Here is a 14,605-nt window from a genome sequence, read left to right as displayed (position 1 = left end):
GATCGGTCCACGCTCTAAAAACTGTTGGTCAAAAGTAACCCAATTATGGATCCAAAAACGGACCGATCCACTTTATGGGTCAATTTGAGCCAACTCTCTGGGTTGATTTTATACAACATCAAATCAATGGCGTCGCGAGCCAGCAACCAGCCAATCAGAAGCGTTCCCGCTCTCACCTGTCATGCCGATGAGCCCCCCTCAGAGGAAAAACCTCCGATGAAAGCCGACTCCTCGTGACCCGCAGGAGGTCCACAGACTTCCGCACTTGCACCAGAAGTTGATGTGTGATGACGACGACGACGTGAGAGAAGAAGAAGCTTCCGGAGGGAATGTCGGCACGCCGAGTGCTGATTGGCTCTGTCAGCTTCCCTCTAAGCGGCCGGTGAGGAACGCCGACTGACCCGGATTTGACCATCTTCGTTTCCCGGCTTGGGAAAGATAACAAGAATATAAAAACCTAGAAAAAAATGTATTGTACATTTTGAACAGATATCACATTTGTAATTAATCATGACTTAAAGATTGAAGTCATGCGATTAATTACAATTATTATTTTTAATCATCTGACGCGATAAAAAAGAAGAGAAAAGATTATTAAAAATTAGGGGCGACATTTTTTTATTGTAATTAATTGCATGACTTCACTAGTTAACTCACGAATAATCACAAATTTTATATCTGTTCTAAATGTACTATAATTCCCCCCCCCCCCCCCCTAGGATGTCATTTTCACAAGAAGTGGCAAAATGGCCGCCTTCAGACATTGAAAAAACTGCTGGAGTTGAATATTAACCGGAATACTGTATTTATTATTTTTTTCATTTTTTATTTTTTATTTTTAAATTTTTTTTTTTAAGAGCTCAGTATTGTTCATTCGGAAATGTCATCATCATTGCTCTTTTTTTTAATTTTTTTTTATTAAATTTTTTATTTTTTTATATTTTTATTTTATTTTATTTTTTATTATTATTTTTTTTTTGTGTGTGTGTGTGTGTGGGTGAGTATGTGTATGTCCGTGCGTGCGTGCGTGCGTGCGTGTATTTGTTAGCTCACCAGAAAACCTATTAGAAAAAATCTCATACCGTTCACCTAAACCGAACACCAGGAGACCCGAGGAAGGACCAAAGAAAACCAAGGAAGGTGAAATCCAGCACCGACCAGACACCCCCCACCAGAACTCCTCCCCAGCCCAAGAAACATCCAGACCCCAACAAATCCAAAAAACACAAAACCAGGGAGGCCTCAAGAGACCGAAGGAGTACTGTATTTAGACGAGCGGGGTTGCATAAAACATATTATTGTCAGGAATGATTTGATCTGCTGATGTCGGCAATGGAACGAAACCCAGGACTCCATCTTGACACGTTCCGGAGGCACCAAAGCCAGAAGGAGGCCGTGAAAAATGAATCCAAATAAAATAAAAGGTATCGTCCGCGACGGGCTGAGCGGCGCCTCGATGATCTGCTGCCGCTGTCAGTGCGTCCCCGCCTGCCCGACGTCAGGCCGGCGGAACAACGCGGGCTCAATCAGTTTACGACGTGACAACATCTCTTAAATGGCAGTTAGCGTTGGCCCTTGACGTGCCGCCGCCAATCTGCTTCCTCCGCCTGGCTGGCGCTAAGTGCATTTTGCGAGGAAAAGGCTTCTGTGAAGGAAATGAACAACAGCGTTTAAACACGTGGAGCCGCATCAATTGCTCTTCAAGCAAGATCTCTCTGGCTGCGGTCACGTTTGCTAGCTGCAGTTTGAATGAAGACGAGCCAAAGATACGTGAAATAATAACGATTCGTGCTATGCTAGCTGCTTGTTAGCCGTTATCGCAGCTGCTCGTCAATATTTTGCTATTCCGACTGGAAATGACATCAAACAATGCGGGACTCGCTTAGCGGCTAGCCGCTAGCTGCTAATGTTGCTAATGTTGGGAACTGGTGTCAGTGTCAGGAAATCATTTTTTCCTCTTTTTTTTTTTTTATAGCTTCCTTAATTAGCGATTCTACATGATTTCAAGATGTCACTTTGTGATGGCAATTTCATTTTTTATCCAACTTTCAAAAGTCAGCCGCCACAAACAACTCGAAGATAAAAGTTTATCAAGGCAATGGCGTATATCTTTGCTGTACTGTATTTTATTCTGAAGTTAACCTTCTCACCTTGTTGACGTTTCGCATAACATTGCTACAGCTAGCTTGACTGTTTTTCCAACCATGTGCACGAAATAAACGAGTGCCCGTGGCAGAAAAAAAAACAACACCTAAATCCCTGAGCATTTTTTTTCTTTTTTTAATTGAGGTACTCAAACTACCGGTTGCTACTCGAGTCGTTTAAGCCCAAGACTGGTGTGATATAACGTGTACGTTAGCAACATAGCTCCGCATAGAATACTGTAGCATAGCATCATAATCTTAATGCGGCAACATTGTGACGTGAGTGACAACAACCAAGTCCCTCAGTGCGTTAGAGCGCATCGTGTCTTTATTGAATAAAAAAAAAACACACAACAACAACAAAACTGATTGTACGACATCATTTATCCCCCCAACAATGTCCGCCGTAATGGCGCCGAACATGCGGCGCGAGTGAAATCATTGCGCTGGTGTGGTTTCACTCCCTCTGCAATCTGTGCTAATTGACTGGAAAGCTTTTCTAATTAATTAGCGCATGAATTCGCCTTTTTTCATCCCACAATGCCGAGCACCCTCGCCATCTTTTTGTCTCCCGTCCCCGAACGCTCCCAACGTCATTTTTTTTTTTGACTCATGCCGCCGTCGCCCGCTTCTATTGAGCAAACGCGTTTTGAAACAATGTGCTGCAAATGTGCGATTCTATTGGCAAAGCGTGCGGGGGTCGGCCCACGTATTGTGCCAACGTTGAAAAGCCTCCGTTGCAAGGCAGCAAATTACTTTGGAATTAGTATTATTATTATTATTCCCCAAATGCACACTGTTCCCACAATTCCATATTTTTATTGAAAAAAAAACACATTAAAATGAAATGAATGGCACCTATTTTCAGTTATTATTCAAAGCACTCCAACTTTGAAATGTCCATGACCCCCCCCCCCCCCCCCCCCCAACTGAAAATCAGTTACAGCTGCCACAAGATGGCCGAAAATCACTTTCGGCCTGTGGCTTGACCAGACGATGCTCGTCCTCTCATTTAGAAAATGTTGCTTGGCACAAAGATGATGACAAACCAACACATTCATAAGAGATTTCTTTGGCCTGAGCACAAAAACTGTCAATCAGAGAGTTTTTTTAGCGAATCATGTGACCCTCACTCGTCTTAACATGACATTGTGACATTTATGTGATGTCATGTTTGGGTTGTGTTTTCCTTGCGTGTAATCCCGCCCTTCCTCGTGTCAACCAATCAGTGCCCTCGGCCACTTGTGTCTCGCCCAGGTGTGTCTCGTTGTGTCGTTAGCGTCTGTGTGTATTTAGTCTCCTGTCTTTTCCGCATGTCATGCTGCCCGTTTTTTCCTTGTTGTTCCCCCCACGTTTTGTTTTACTGCCATTTGGAGTTCGCTTTTGTTTTGAATAATGAAATTCCTGTTTTTGTCCATCACCTCTGCCTCCTTGCGTTGCTTTCCTGCATTTGGGTCCTCCCAGAAAAACAAAGCCTTCTTGGCATGTAATATGAATTATGAAGCAAAATTCAGCCATTTTTGATCCATGTCAGGGGAAGGCCATTTTGTCACTTGCTGTCGACGGACGACGACATCACGGTTGCTCAGGCAATGACCAATCACAGCTCACCTGTTTTTTTGAAGAACAATGATATCAGAAGTGGCAAAATGGCCGCCATCTGCTATTGAAAAAACTGCTGGATTTGGCTGCTTCGCTCCTATTCCACAAACGCAATATGAACCAGAATATCTTCTTTACGCCAGCGGGTCTGCATAGAACACATTATTGTGGACATGTTTTGGGGGGGGCTGACTTCCCGTTTAAGAATGGTTGCTGTTCAGCGTTGGGGTCTACCGTCTCCTCGCATCCTGGTCTTACACTGGTCGCTCCGTGTTTCTGGCAGCGCGAGAGTGGACTTCGCTGACTCGCTCTCAGCGGCTTGGCGGGGAGGACGACGAGGCGCTCTGGCACAGCGGCGGGCGCGGCCGAGGCTCGGAGGTCTGCGCCCGAGATAATCCCAGTCCAAATGTCTCCCTTTTTGTGTAAACAAATCCCAGCAGGGAGGGAAGAAGGAGCACAGGCGGCGCTTTTCTCCCGCTTAAAGCCTTTCCTCGCCTTTCCTCGCCTTTCCTCGCCTTTCCTCGCCTTTCCTCGCCTCGCCTGCCACTGGAAGAACATGAAAGCTCTGCTTGGCATCCTCACCTCCTCCTTCTCCGGCTTGCTTTCTTCTACCCTCTCGCCCACTTCAGTGCCCGAGGAGTTGCTTTAGTCCCGCCCAAAAATGCGTGGCATGAAAGCTTTCCCGCCATCAAATATCCATCCGAAAAGATACCGGACCGCATTCACTCCGAATGAACTTCCTCATGTGGATCAATCTGCTGCGGATTTTCTTACCGACAATATCAAAACTTCAACACAGACTAACTAACTAACTAACTGACTGACTGACTTAACGTCAGTCATGAACAAACAAAGTGCCTCTTTACCGAAACATCCATCCAACCGAGTCACCATCAGACCGACCAACCAACCAACCATCGTAAAAACAGTTTTTGATTTTTAATTATGGGTCAAAAATGGAGAGATCCTCTACTTGGGACATTTTGTATCAAACAACCCCCAATATTGGGTCAGATCAATGACTTGAGTCAGTTTGACCCAACTTTGGGTCAAAAACGGAGGGATTTTCTATAAAACAACCCAGAAAGTTGGCTCACATCCTCTACTTGGGTTAATTTGACCCAACTTTGGGTCAAAAATCTTTTGTATAAAACAAGTCATAAAGTTGGCTCAGAAGTTACCTTTACAAATCAACCCAGAAAGTTGGGTCAATTTGACCCAATTTTCTGGGTTGATTTGTACCCAGAAAAAAATAATAAATAAATCATTTTGTATACAACAACCCAGAAAATTGGGTCAGATCCTTTACTTGGGTTAAGTTAACCCATTTTTGGGTCAATAATTGGGTCATTCTCTATAAAACAACCCAGAAAGTTGGGTCAAATCATCGACTTTCTGGTTAAATTTTTACCCGGGGGGGGGAAATAAAATAAAAATAAATTAAAATAAATAAATCAATCAATTTGTATAAAACAATGCAGAAAATTGGCTCACATTCTCTACTTGGGTCAATTTGAACCAACTTTCCGAGTTGTTAAAAAAAGAAGAAGATCATTTTGTATACAACAACCCATAAATTTGGGTCAGAAGTTAACCCAACGTTGTGTCAATAATTGGGTCATTTTGCATTTAAAAAGCAAGACAATTGGGTCAAATTAACCCATGAAGTAAATCGGTCCATTTGCGATCCATCATTGGGTTACTTTTGACCCAACTGTTTGTACAGTGCACCCGGCTCCCCACCTAGCCACCAAAAACGTAACCATCAAACAAACACCGGTGAAAACAAATCCCCTCGTCTGCCACAATGTTTGCTCGGTTCGAGGTAACGATCGTCGTGATCACCGCTGAGAGTCTTGGAAGAGATCAAATCCAATCACGACTGCAGTCAGACAGAATTGAAAGTGCTCAACTTCATTTATCGTCTTTGCAACTGGCTCACGTTCAACTCCACGCTGAGCCTTTGTGAAGTGCGCGGTTAACAAGTGAAATAATTGTCAGCGTTCCTTTTGAGCTGCTTTGTGTCCCCGCGAGAGGCCCACTCGCTGTCGAGTCTGCTTGATAACAACCCTCATCGTTGTCACTCGTGTTTGTTTATTTGGCCTCTTGAGCTGAAAAAGTATTCTTTGGCGATGCAGGCCTTCGTTGGCGTCTGCGATGAAGAGTCGTCGGCTCAGCGTGGGCCCAGAGCAGACAAATACTTCTTCAAACACAAACTGCAGGGGGCAAAAGTAGGTTATATTTTGTATTTTATTTATTAATTATTATATGTATTTACTATTATTTTAATTGTATTTATTATTATTATTATTATATTTTTTATTAATATATAATATAATAATAATACTTAGCAATTGTTACCCGTCTTCCTCGCGTAAATACGCATGCATGTATTACACTGCCCCCTGGTGGCAAATGCGTGCATATCATAGGCGCCTCACAAAAAATAAATAAATAAATAAATAAATAAATAAGGAGCCTCACAATGAATGGATGACATCATGATGCGCACGTTCCAACTGCACGTTTTGACAAAGTACAGTACGGCAAAGGTGAAGGCATCATCGTAACTTCAACAAAGTGCAACTTACTTTCGCAAAGTATTTTGACACCTTTACTTCCCACAAACACACAAAGTTCTCTCGAGTTCACACATGCACCTCATCACAGCGCATTTTTTGTTGACTTTTTTTTTTTCTCTCCGTGCGGTAAAAAGGATGAAATCAATAGCGCGGTGAAATTCCCCCGCTGGAACCTTCTTTAATTGTCCCCGTGCAGGAAAAGAGCACATTCCCGATGCTGTCAAGAGGAGTGCAGAGTAAATACAGCCGGCCGTCGCCTTGCACTCCACAATTTATTAGCCTCGCAAACGCGCTCGCTGCCGCCCTCCATCACGCCGCACATCAAGTTACATTTTTCATTTTTTTTTTACTGGACCTAAAAGAGGCTCCCAAGATGGCAGCGGTGGTGAGCTCGTTGACAGTTTTTCAAGCCGATGTGTCGCCGCACCTTCGGCCCCAATCAGCTCGCTGCTCTTCTTTAATTTTAGCCGCTTAGCACGAGAATGTGCTCACGCGCACCAATTGACCTAAACACGATATATTGTGTATTTTTCCAGAATGCTTTTGTCAAAATACACTTTTCCGAACTCGCTTCGAAAACTTGAAGCTAAACAGCAACACACAGAAAGGCCATACAACAATCTTTTGCATATATTCTTTATCGTTAGCTGTGAAACTCTTCGTAGAAATTGCATGCATTGTATTATACTGCCCCCTGGTGGCAAATTCAAGTACAACGCAAGCAATAAATAACTGTTTTAATTATTTAAAGTCACTGTATTGAATTTTGCGATCCATTATTTTTTTGTTTGTATTTTTTGTGGTGGCTAGGTGCTAAAACGGCAGCTATGCTTACCTTTTGACTTTGACCCGTGACCTTTGATAGTGCTGTGTTTTGTGTTTTGAGAGAGCTGGTGTGGGTGTGGTTATTATGCTAATTAGCTCCACATGATGTCACAATTTGGTCAAATAGACAACGACACAAAAGGTAAGTTGTCCATTTAGGCTAATATAACTCCAGAGCATTTCATTTAGCATTTCAGCTCAGTTAGCGGACATCCATGTTTTTCCACACTCGCCCGCTTCCTGAGCGCTAAAAGTTTGAAAAGAATCTCAAGAGGCCTGATTCCACCTGGAGTGGCTCTTTTGCCAAGATTGGAGGGCCTCCAAGAAAGGTGGGCGAAAGCTAACGAGACGGCGCCGTAACGAGGGTCGCGACCGCGCTTGGGAGGAAATCATTAGCGTCGAGGGCGCCGCTCGGCGTCTCCGCCGAGTGTTTGTCAAGATGGACGGGAGATCTTTACTTTACTTTCAAGTGTGCAGGACGCGAGGGAAAAGTGCAAGACAAGCTGTTGTTTCTTTACTTTCAAATTTTGGAGCTGCATTAGATGTGATTATGAGAAATGTGGCGCTTCGAATAATGTCAAAAAAAAAAAAAAGAAAAGAAAAAAGTTTGTTGATTTGTTTTTTCGTTTTTAGCTAATTTTTATTATTCTTCAAATAAATGCTGACAAACATTCAAACTACATTTTCCACAAAATACAGGAGGGAAAATCCCAGAAAAAAACATAAAATACAATATATAAAAAAATAAAATTGCCGGTGCCAAACTGTGACTATGCAATGACTGTAGTTTTAAGTTGCAATATCGCCATTGGCCACTAGATGGCAGACATGATTTACTACAACATCAGGAGGCCTAATCATTTATGGATTTGGAATGACATACAAGACAAAGATTATTTTATAAAAATTTTGAGTAAATTGATTTTTGCGAAAAAAGGACAAAATGAGTTCTTGCACTTAATGATGGTTTGCTGTTCAGCAGTTTTGTGCTGTTCTTGAATGGTCATTTTTATTTTGTTGTTTATTTTATTTTTGCAAGTCAGCCATTTGTACTGTATCTAACAAAAAAAAAATCATTAGCTTCAAACACATTTTCATTGGTTATTTTAGACATGCATTGAGGAAATCATGATGACAAATGAAATATAACGACAGCCTGTATTTTGTCAATATCTAAAATAGCATTTTTGTCCAACTTGCTCATTCGGGATATCATTGAATGCGTTCATTTACAAATTGAAGATCATTTCATGTAATAGTTATTGTTTTTATTTAATGACTGTAAAGAGTTTGAGAGCGAGGATTGGAATCAAATCCAGCCACGCAAACATGACTCGGCAAAAAAAAGAAAAATGGAAGTCATAAAACACACACACACACAAGCACGCGCGTGCTTGCGATGTTGACGATGTTGACGATGTTGACGATGTTGACGATGTTGACGATGTTGACGATGTTGACGATGTTGACGATGTTGACGATGGAGTGGCATCAGCATTTGTTGCTGTTGTGCGCGAGTGAAGCAGCACGCCATCCATGCACGCCATCCATGCACGCCATCCATGCACGCCATGCATTTATTGATGGCGCACTTTTTTTTTTTTGTCCCCCGCAGAAGGACGTGACGTCCCAAAAAGGAGGAGCGCTTCCAAAGTGTGCGGCGTTCCCCCGGCGCCGCTCCGGCGGGACCAAATTGGGTGACAAAGTCATTTCGGCAAAATGAGAGCAATTTCCTCCGACTCCCCAATTCGAGAGTGAAGAAGCCATTTTGTCACTCTGGTCTTCTTTTATTGAAAGACTGAGTGCTTGCGCATTTTGGGGGAGACAAACGAGAGGGCGGGAAGCTCCCTGCAGATTAAATCGTACGATCCTATCATGAAGCCTGAGACACCATCAATGTGGTTTTCAAAAAGGGACCAAACTTTTGGGGTTTGGATTTACAGACACTTAAGACGCACGTCGAGCAATTAGCCTGTGCACGGCGGTGTTTTGCATTATACGTTAGCGTAAAATATACAAAGTTTCAATCTCTTCTCTTTTACAAGAAACGGATTAATTGGTCCTATTTCAAAAGATGCCTGAGGCTAAACATTTGCGAAAGCTGCGGTCAAAAGTAAAGACGACAAGTGATTCTCGTCAGCGCTCGAGCAACCAAAATCCTCAAATCAACTTCAAACTGTCAGCAATCAAGAAAAAGAATGACAGTTGTCAAATGTGAAAATATTTGCAATGGTGGGGTCAAAAATAAATATGACAAGCTATTCTCATCAGCGCTCGAGCAGCAAGAATCTTAAAAAAAAAAGCCAAGACGCTACACATTTGTTAAACAGTACCAATTAAAATGCTTCTAATTTGGGGTCTGGACTCAATCTGACAGACTTCAGCAACCAAATTTAATAAATTAATAAATTAATTTTTCAATCACAGTTCTCCTCAGTACTCGGGCAGCCAAATCCTCAATATGTTAAAAAAAAATAAAAAAATAATTGCATTAGCATGTGGTTGTTAGCATGTAGCATTCAAGCCTGAGTGACTTTGAACACAACTCCATCATCAGGATAAAAAAAAACCCAAAACGCGAGCGCGGGTGTATCTCGTCACCCTCTCTCACCTCATTAGCCACGGGAGACGGGAGATAACGGCCCTATTATCCTCATGCGGCCAGGCGCCTCTTTAGCCGCCGCGTGTGTCATAACTTAAATGACTCTTGATTGCGGGATTTTGCCGCGAGGCGGCTAAAAAGCTCGCTCGCCATTATCGCCGTGGCGAGGGAGCAGAAGAAGGCCCCGCGGCGATAAGACAAAAGCGTATTTAAGTACAAAATGGGCGAGCGAGGCAAATAAGGCTGAAGAGTCGGCCGCCTGGACGGGCGTAAGTACGCCATTATGTGCCGCCGCCGCCGCCGCCGCCGCCGCCGCTTTCATGTGTTGCTTCAAGGCGCAAGAAAAGATAATGAGCGCTCTTATTGGCCATCCAAGGTGCTTGCAGCCTTCCATTAGCGCCGCGGCCCGCAGCACTTCGCCGATGACAGCTCGTCATCCGCCGCCATCACAAAGGAGACGATTCCACGCCGACAGGAAAAGTCAACGACAAAACAGAGAGCGGTGGCTTTTTAACAACCAAAGTTGCAAAACCCAGAGTGGAAGAAAATAGCGCTCAATATGAATCTTAAGAAAAAACACCATCAGCGAACGCAATAAAACATTTGCTGTCCAAGGTGAGTTTTCGCCGGCACTCGAGCGGCTCAATGATTCAAGGCGGCGGCAAATCGTCACGGGTCACGTGACGATTCCATTTGCTAAAGAAGCTGGACACCTTTGACAAGAAGTTTACGAAAAACTGGGCTCAAGGTTCCCGTCGAAACGTTTCTCATCGGCGCTCAAGTCGCCAAAATCCTCAAACCAATTTCAATCTACGGATCAGAAATGCTCGCCAGCTATTTGCAAAACAGGTCGAACGGGCCTTTTTCAAGATGGGATCAAATGTCAAGATGATTGAAAAAAATTATTTTCGCCACTCGAGGAGCCAAAATCCTCAAAACAACTTCAAGGTCTGGAGTGAAAGAGACTGTATTAATATGTTGGATATCTCGTCCAAAATGTTCGGGACTCCTGCCAAACATCGCAGTTTTCATCGGCACTCGAGCAGCCAAAATGGATCAAGCAAGAATAGCGTCTATTCGTGAGAGAAACCTGAATGGAGATATTTGGCCAGGCTGGGGTGAAATGTCAAGTTCACAAACAGTTCTCGTCGGCGCTCGAGCAGCCACAATCGTGAAACCTGCGAGGGTCAAGCCGATCTATTTGTTGCGGGCGCGCTCGTCTGCGAAAGTCAGCGTTAAACAACGAGCTGACAAACCTTTCTCGGCGCCACTCGAGCGGCCAAAATTCTCAATTCAAGTTCAAACTGTCAAGATTGAAATAAGAGTACTATTTATTCAAGTGGAAGCTGCGGTCTAACGTCAAGTTGAAAAATAATCCTAAAATTCAAAATTCAAAAAAGTCAAATGGAACGACGCCATTTGCTTTCCACGTTTCAGACTTTTCCGTTTTCAGGAGCGGCGCGTTGGTCAGAAATGATGCCTCGGATCTAAATGGAGATCTCGCCAGATGTCCTGGAAATCTGCGGCGGCGGCGGCGGCACCTCTCCATCATGGCCGCTCACCTGCTGTTAATTGGGTTAACGAGCGGGCGGCCGCCATCGCAGCCGACAATCCGTCGCCGCGGCGGCGCGGACGCACGAGCGGGATCGCTCGTCGGCTCATTAGTCCGACGCGTCGGCGCTCTAATTACGGTCGTGGCGGTTGGATGTCGGATGGCGCTCGTTTGCTGCGGGCCGCCCGCCGACGTGATGCACGAGCGCGCCTCCCCCGCCTCCACCCCGAAAACCCGTCCTGCAAAGTCATTTATGGCTTCACGGAGAGATGAAGTTCCTGTCAGCGCTCGAGCAGCCAAAATCCTCAAATGAACCGCAAACGGGCCGGGATCGAGCAGGTATAACGTCTATTTTTACAAAAAGATACACGACTGAAGATGTTTGTGAACGATGCGGTCCAAAGTAAAGATGACAAAAAGTTCTCGTCAACACTCGAGCAGCCGAAATCCTTAAATGAACTCAAACTCTCAGGGATCAATGAGAAATCACATCTATTTGTAAAGGATACCTAATTTAAGACATTTGTGAACGATGCGGTCAAAAAGAAAGTTCTCGTCAGCGCTCGAGCAGCCTCAAGGCTGGATCGATAAAATTGTAAAAGATGGGCGAGGACTGATACCAGGTATTGAAAAAAATTCCGTCTGATTTTGTTGGTGAAAATTTGGGTCCAAGATAATGTTGACAAACAGTTCTTGTCAGCACTCGAGCAGCCAAACAATCAAATGAATGTCAAGCACGGAGCAAGCAAAAATAATAAAAAAAGATGCTTTTGAACGTTGTGGTCAAAAACCTGACAGTTCTTGTCAGAACTCGAGCAGCAGAGAATCCTCAAAACATCACAGAGCAAAAATCCTGCTCAGATCTTTCTTGTCGACACGAGACACGCGAGATCTCGGGCAGTTGCGCAATCGCAATTCTTGCTCGAGATCTCCACATTTTGAGTTCAGTTGACTTTGAAGGACACCAAACATTAAAAAAATAAATAAATAAATAAATAAATAAAAAAAACGGTTCTTGTTCTTCTTCGGCCTACGCCAGCTGTCAATCATCTCTGACCATGTGACCCGATGAGACTCGAGGACTAGTTCCATCCCTAAAATCTTTTTTTCACCTCTCTTTTTCCCGTCAGATGTCATTAGCTCGGCAAGAACCCTCCTGCCCCCCCCCCCCCAAAAAGTGTCTGGTTGCGCCACAGGACTTTCATCACCTCTGACATATTTTCCATATTTCAGACTAATTGCTCCCACCTGCGTTACCCGCCGAGCTCGCGGAGTTGCCGGCTGCGCTTTGATGGCGTCGTGTGCATCTTTCAAGCGCCGATGCTAATTCGGCACGTTGCACTAATGAACGCGGAGAAGATTAGCGCCGGCGTTCCAATCCAGGCCGACAGACTCGAGCTAAGCGGATTCCTTCAGACGACCCCCCCCCCCCCCCCCCCCCCCCGCTGACAAAAATCTCTCACCTGGAAAGATGGAATCAAAAATGTGTCCGCTGGGGAAGTTGAGGCGAAAATCTAATGTGACACGTTGAGATGAGAAATTTTCAAGTCAACTTGCGCGCCAACTTTTACTTCCAAATCTGCTTCATTTACTTTCACTTCCTGTTTGCTCGCTTCGGTTTTGCCCAGAGGTGGAGAAAGTAAAAACCCTGTCACCGTTTGGCGTTAGCCATTGATGCTAGCTAGCTAGCGCCCTAGCAGGTAAACAAGCATCGTGGGAGCTAGCTCGGGAGCAAGCTAGCTAGCTAGCTCCCTAGTAGGTAAACAAGCATCGTGGGAGCTAGCTAGCTAGCTAGCTCCCTAGCAGGTAAACAAGCATCGTGGGAGGAGCTAGCTCGGGAGCTAGCTCGGGAGCTAGTTAGCTAGCTAGCACCAGGGGCTAAAGCCAAACTGTGGCATGGTTTTGACTTTCTTGAACCTGGATTTGCCGCCTCTGCTTTTGCCTTTCAGGTCAGGTGGCCATTGCGCAACATTTCTTTGCCTCGTTATAATGTCATGTGATGCATTTTGTAGCAGCAGGTAAACAACGGCAGCCGCGAGCCACGCTAACGAGGACGTTAGCGTCTTTTGTTTGCGCGACGAGCAGCCACGATGTTGCCGAGGTTAAAAAGCCTTCAGCGCGTTTAGGAGGGAAAAAAAGCAACGGAGATGAAGACGACGATGAGGAGAGGAGGACGAGCGAGCAGCAGGCAGCCTCTCGCCAGCCAAAGGGCTTTTTATTTTTAAACCCAGCGCTTGATTGTTTGCTAACGCCGAGATGGAGATGGAGCGTCTCGCGGGAGATTTGCTCGGAATTCATTACGAGCAGAGACACCTGCCTGACTTTCAGCCAGCGTCTTTTATTGATTGGACGTCGCGTTGTACACTGGATGATAAAAATAATAATATAATAATATATATATAATAAAACCTTCAGCAATTTGTACATGCAAAGCACTGCAAAAACTGAAATCTTAAGTACGATGTCATTTCGTAAATTGAACCTAAATTTGCTTATTTTGCTTTGACGAGTTCTTTTTTTTTTTTTTTTTTTTTTACTTCAAATGAAATTGTCAGACAAGATCATTGTGCTTATTTTAAGACACTTACATTACTTAATTATCTTATTGGATCAAGCAGTCTTGGCATTGAGTTTTAAGTTCTGTGAGGCTTAAAACAAACACATTTTAAGATGACAACGAACCAACATCAAAGGCTTTGAACTGGAGTTGAATTTTCTTATTTGAAGATTTTGCACAATCGAGTCATAAAATTAATGTGAAACAGACAAATATGAAAACAATCAGACAAAAGTGGTTCGTTTTGTTCCATTTACGAAGCTCGTTTTTCATTTTTTGCAGTGCTGCCTTCAGACTTGAGGAATGTTGTGGGTTCAATTCCTTGCTGGGTCATTCCAAAGACAATTAAAATGGGACCTGCTCCCTCCCTGCTTGACACTCAAGTTATCCAAGCATAAAAAAAAATCGTTCTATTTCTCACAGCTTGATAAAAGTCAACATAAAACGACGATTTTCAAGACTGTGATTGATATGGAGCCGAGTATTATTTTTCAACATTTTACAGGTAGTCAACTTTTCTTGTTCTTTTTGGCAGATAATTTGGCTTATTTGAAATAATAATTTTCTGATTTTACTATACATTTTTTTCTTAAATCTTCTACTGTCCTTTTTTTTGCAGTGTGCGCGTAATTGATTCAAAATACTTTCATGAATTTGCCATCATCACATGACCTGTCAATTAATTGAAATGCTTTCATTGATTATTGTTATTGTTGTTTATTTATTATTATTATTATTATT

At 43.6% G+C, this 14,605-nt stretch overlaps 1 protein-coding gene across 1 annotated transcript in view; it reads right to left on the bottom strand.

Moving 5' to 3' along the window:
• The window catches only part of LOC147156159 (cadherin-20-like), a 52,046-nt gene extending 51,725 nt beyond the window's left edge, over window positions 1-321 (bottom strand). The window contains exon 1 of the mRNA XM_086066221.1: window positions 177-321. The gene's annotated coding sequence lies outside the window, so the exon portion shown is untranslated. The remainder of the gene's footprint in view (window positions 1-176) is intronic.
• Window positions 322-14,605: the final 14,284 nt, after the last annotated feature.

The sequence above is a fragment of the Leptonotus elevatus genome, chromosome 21 (assembly GCF_054856555.1).
Source record: "Leptonotus elevatus isolate MCC_2025b chromosome 21, RoL_Lele_1.0, whole genome shotgun sequence".
Taxonomy (NCBI): domain Eukaryota; kingdom Metazoa; phylum Chordata; class Actinopteri; order Syngnathiformes; family Syngnathidae; genus Leptonotus; species Leptonotus elevatus.
Note: the sequence above shows the minus strand (reverse complement) of the source record. Positions and strands in the feature narration are given on the sequence as shown.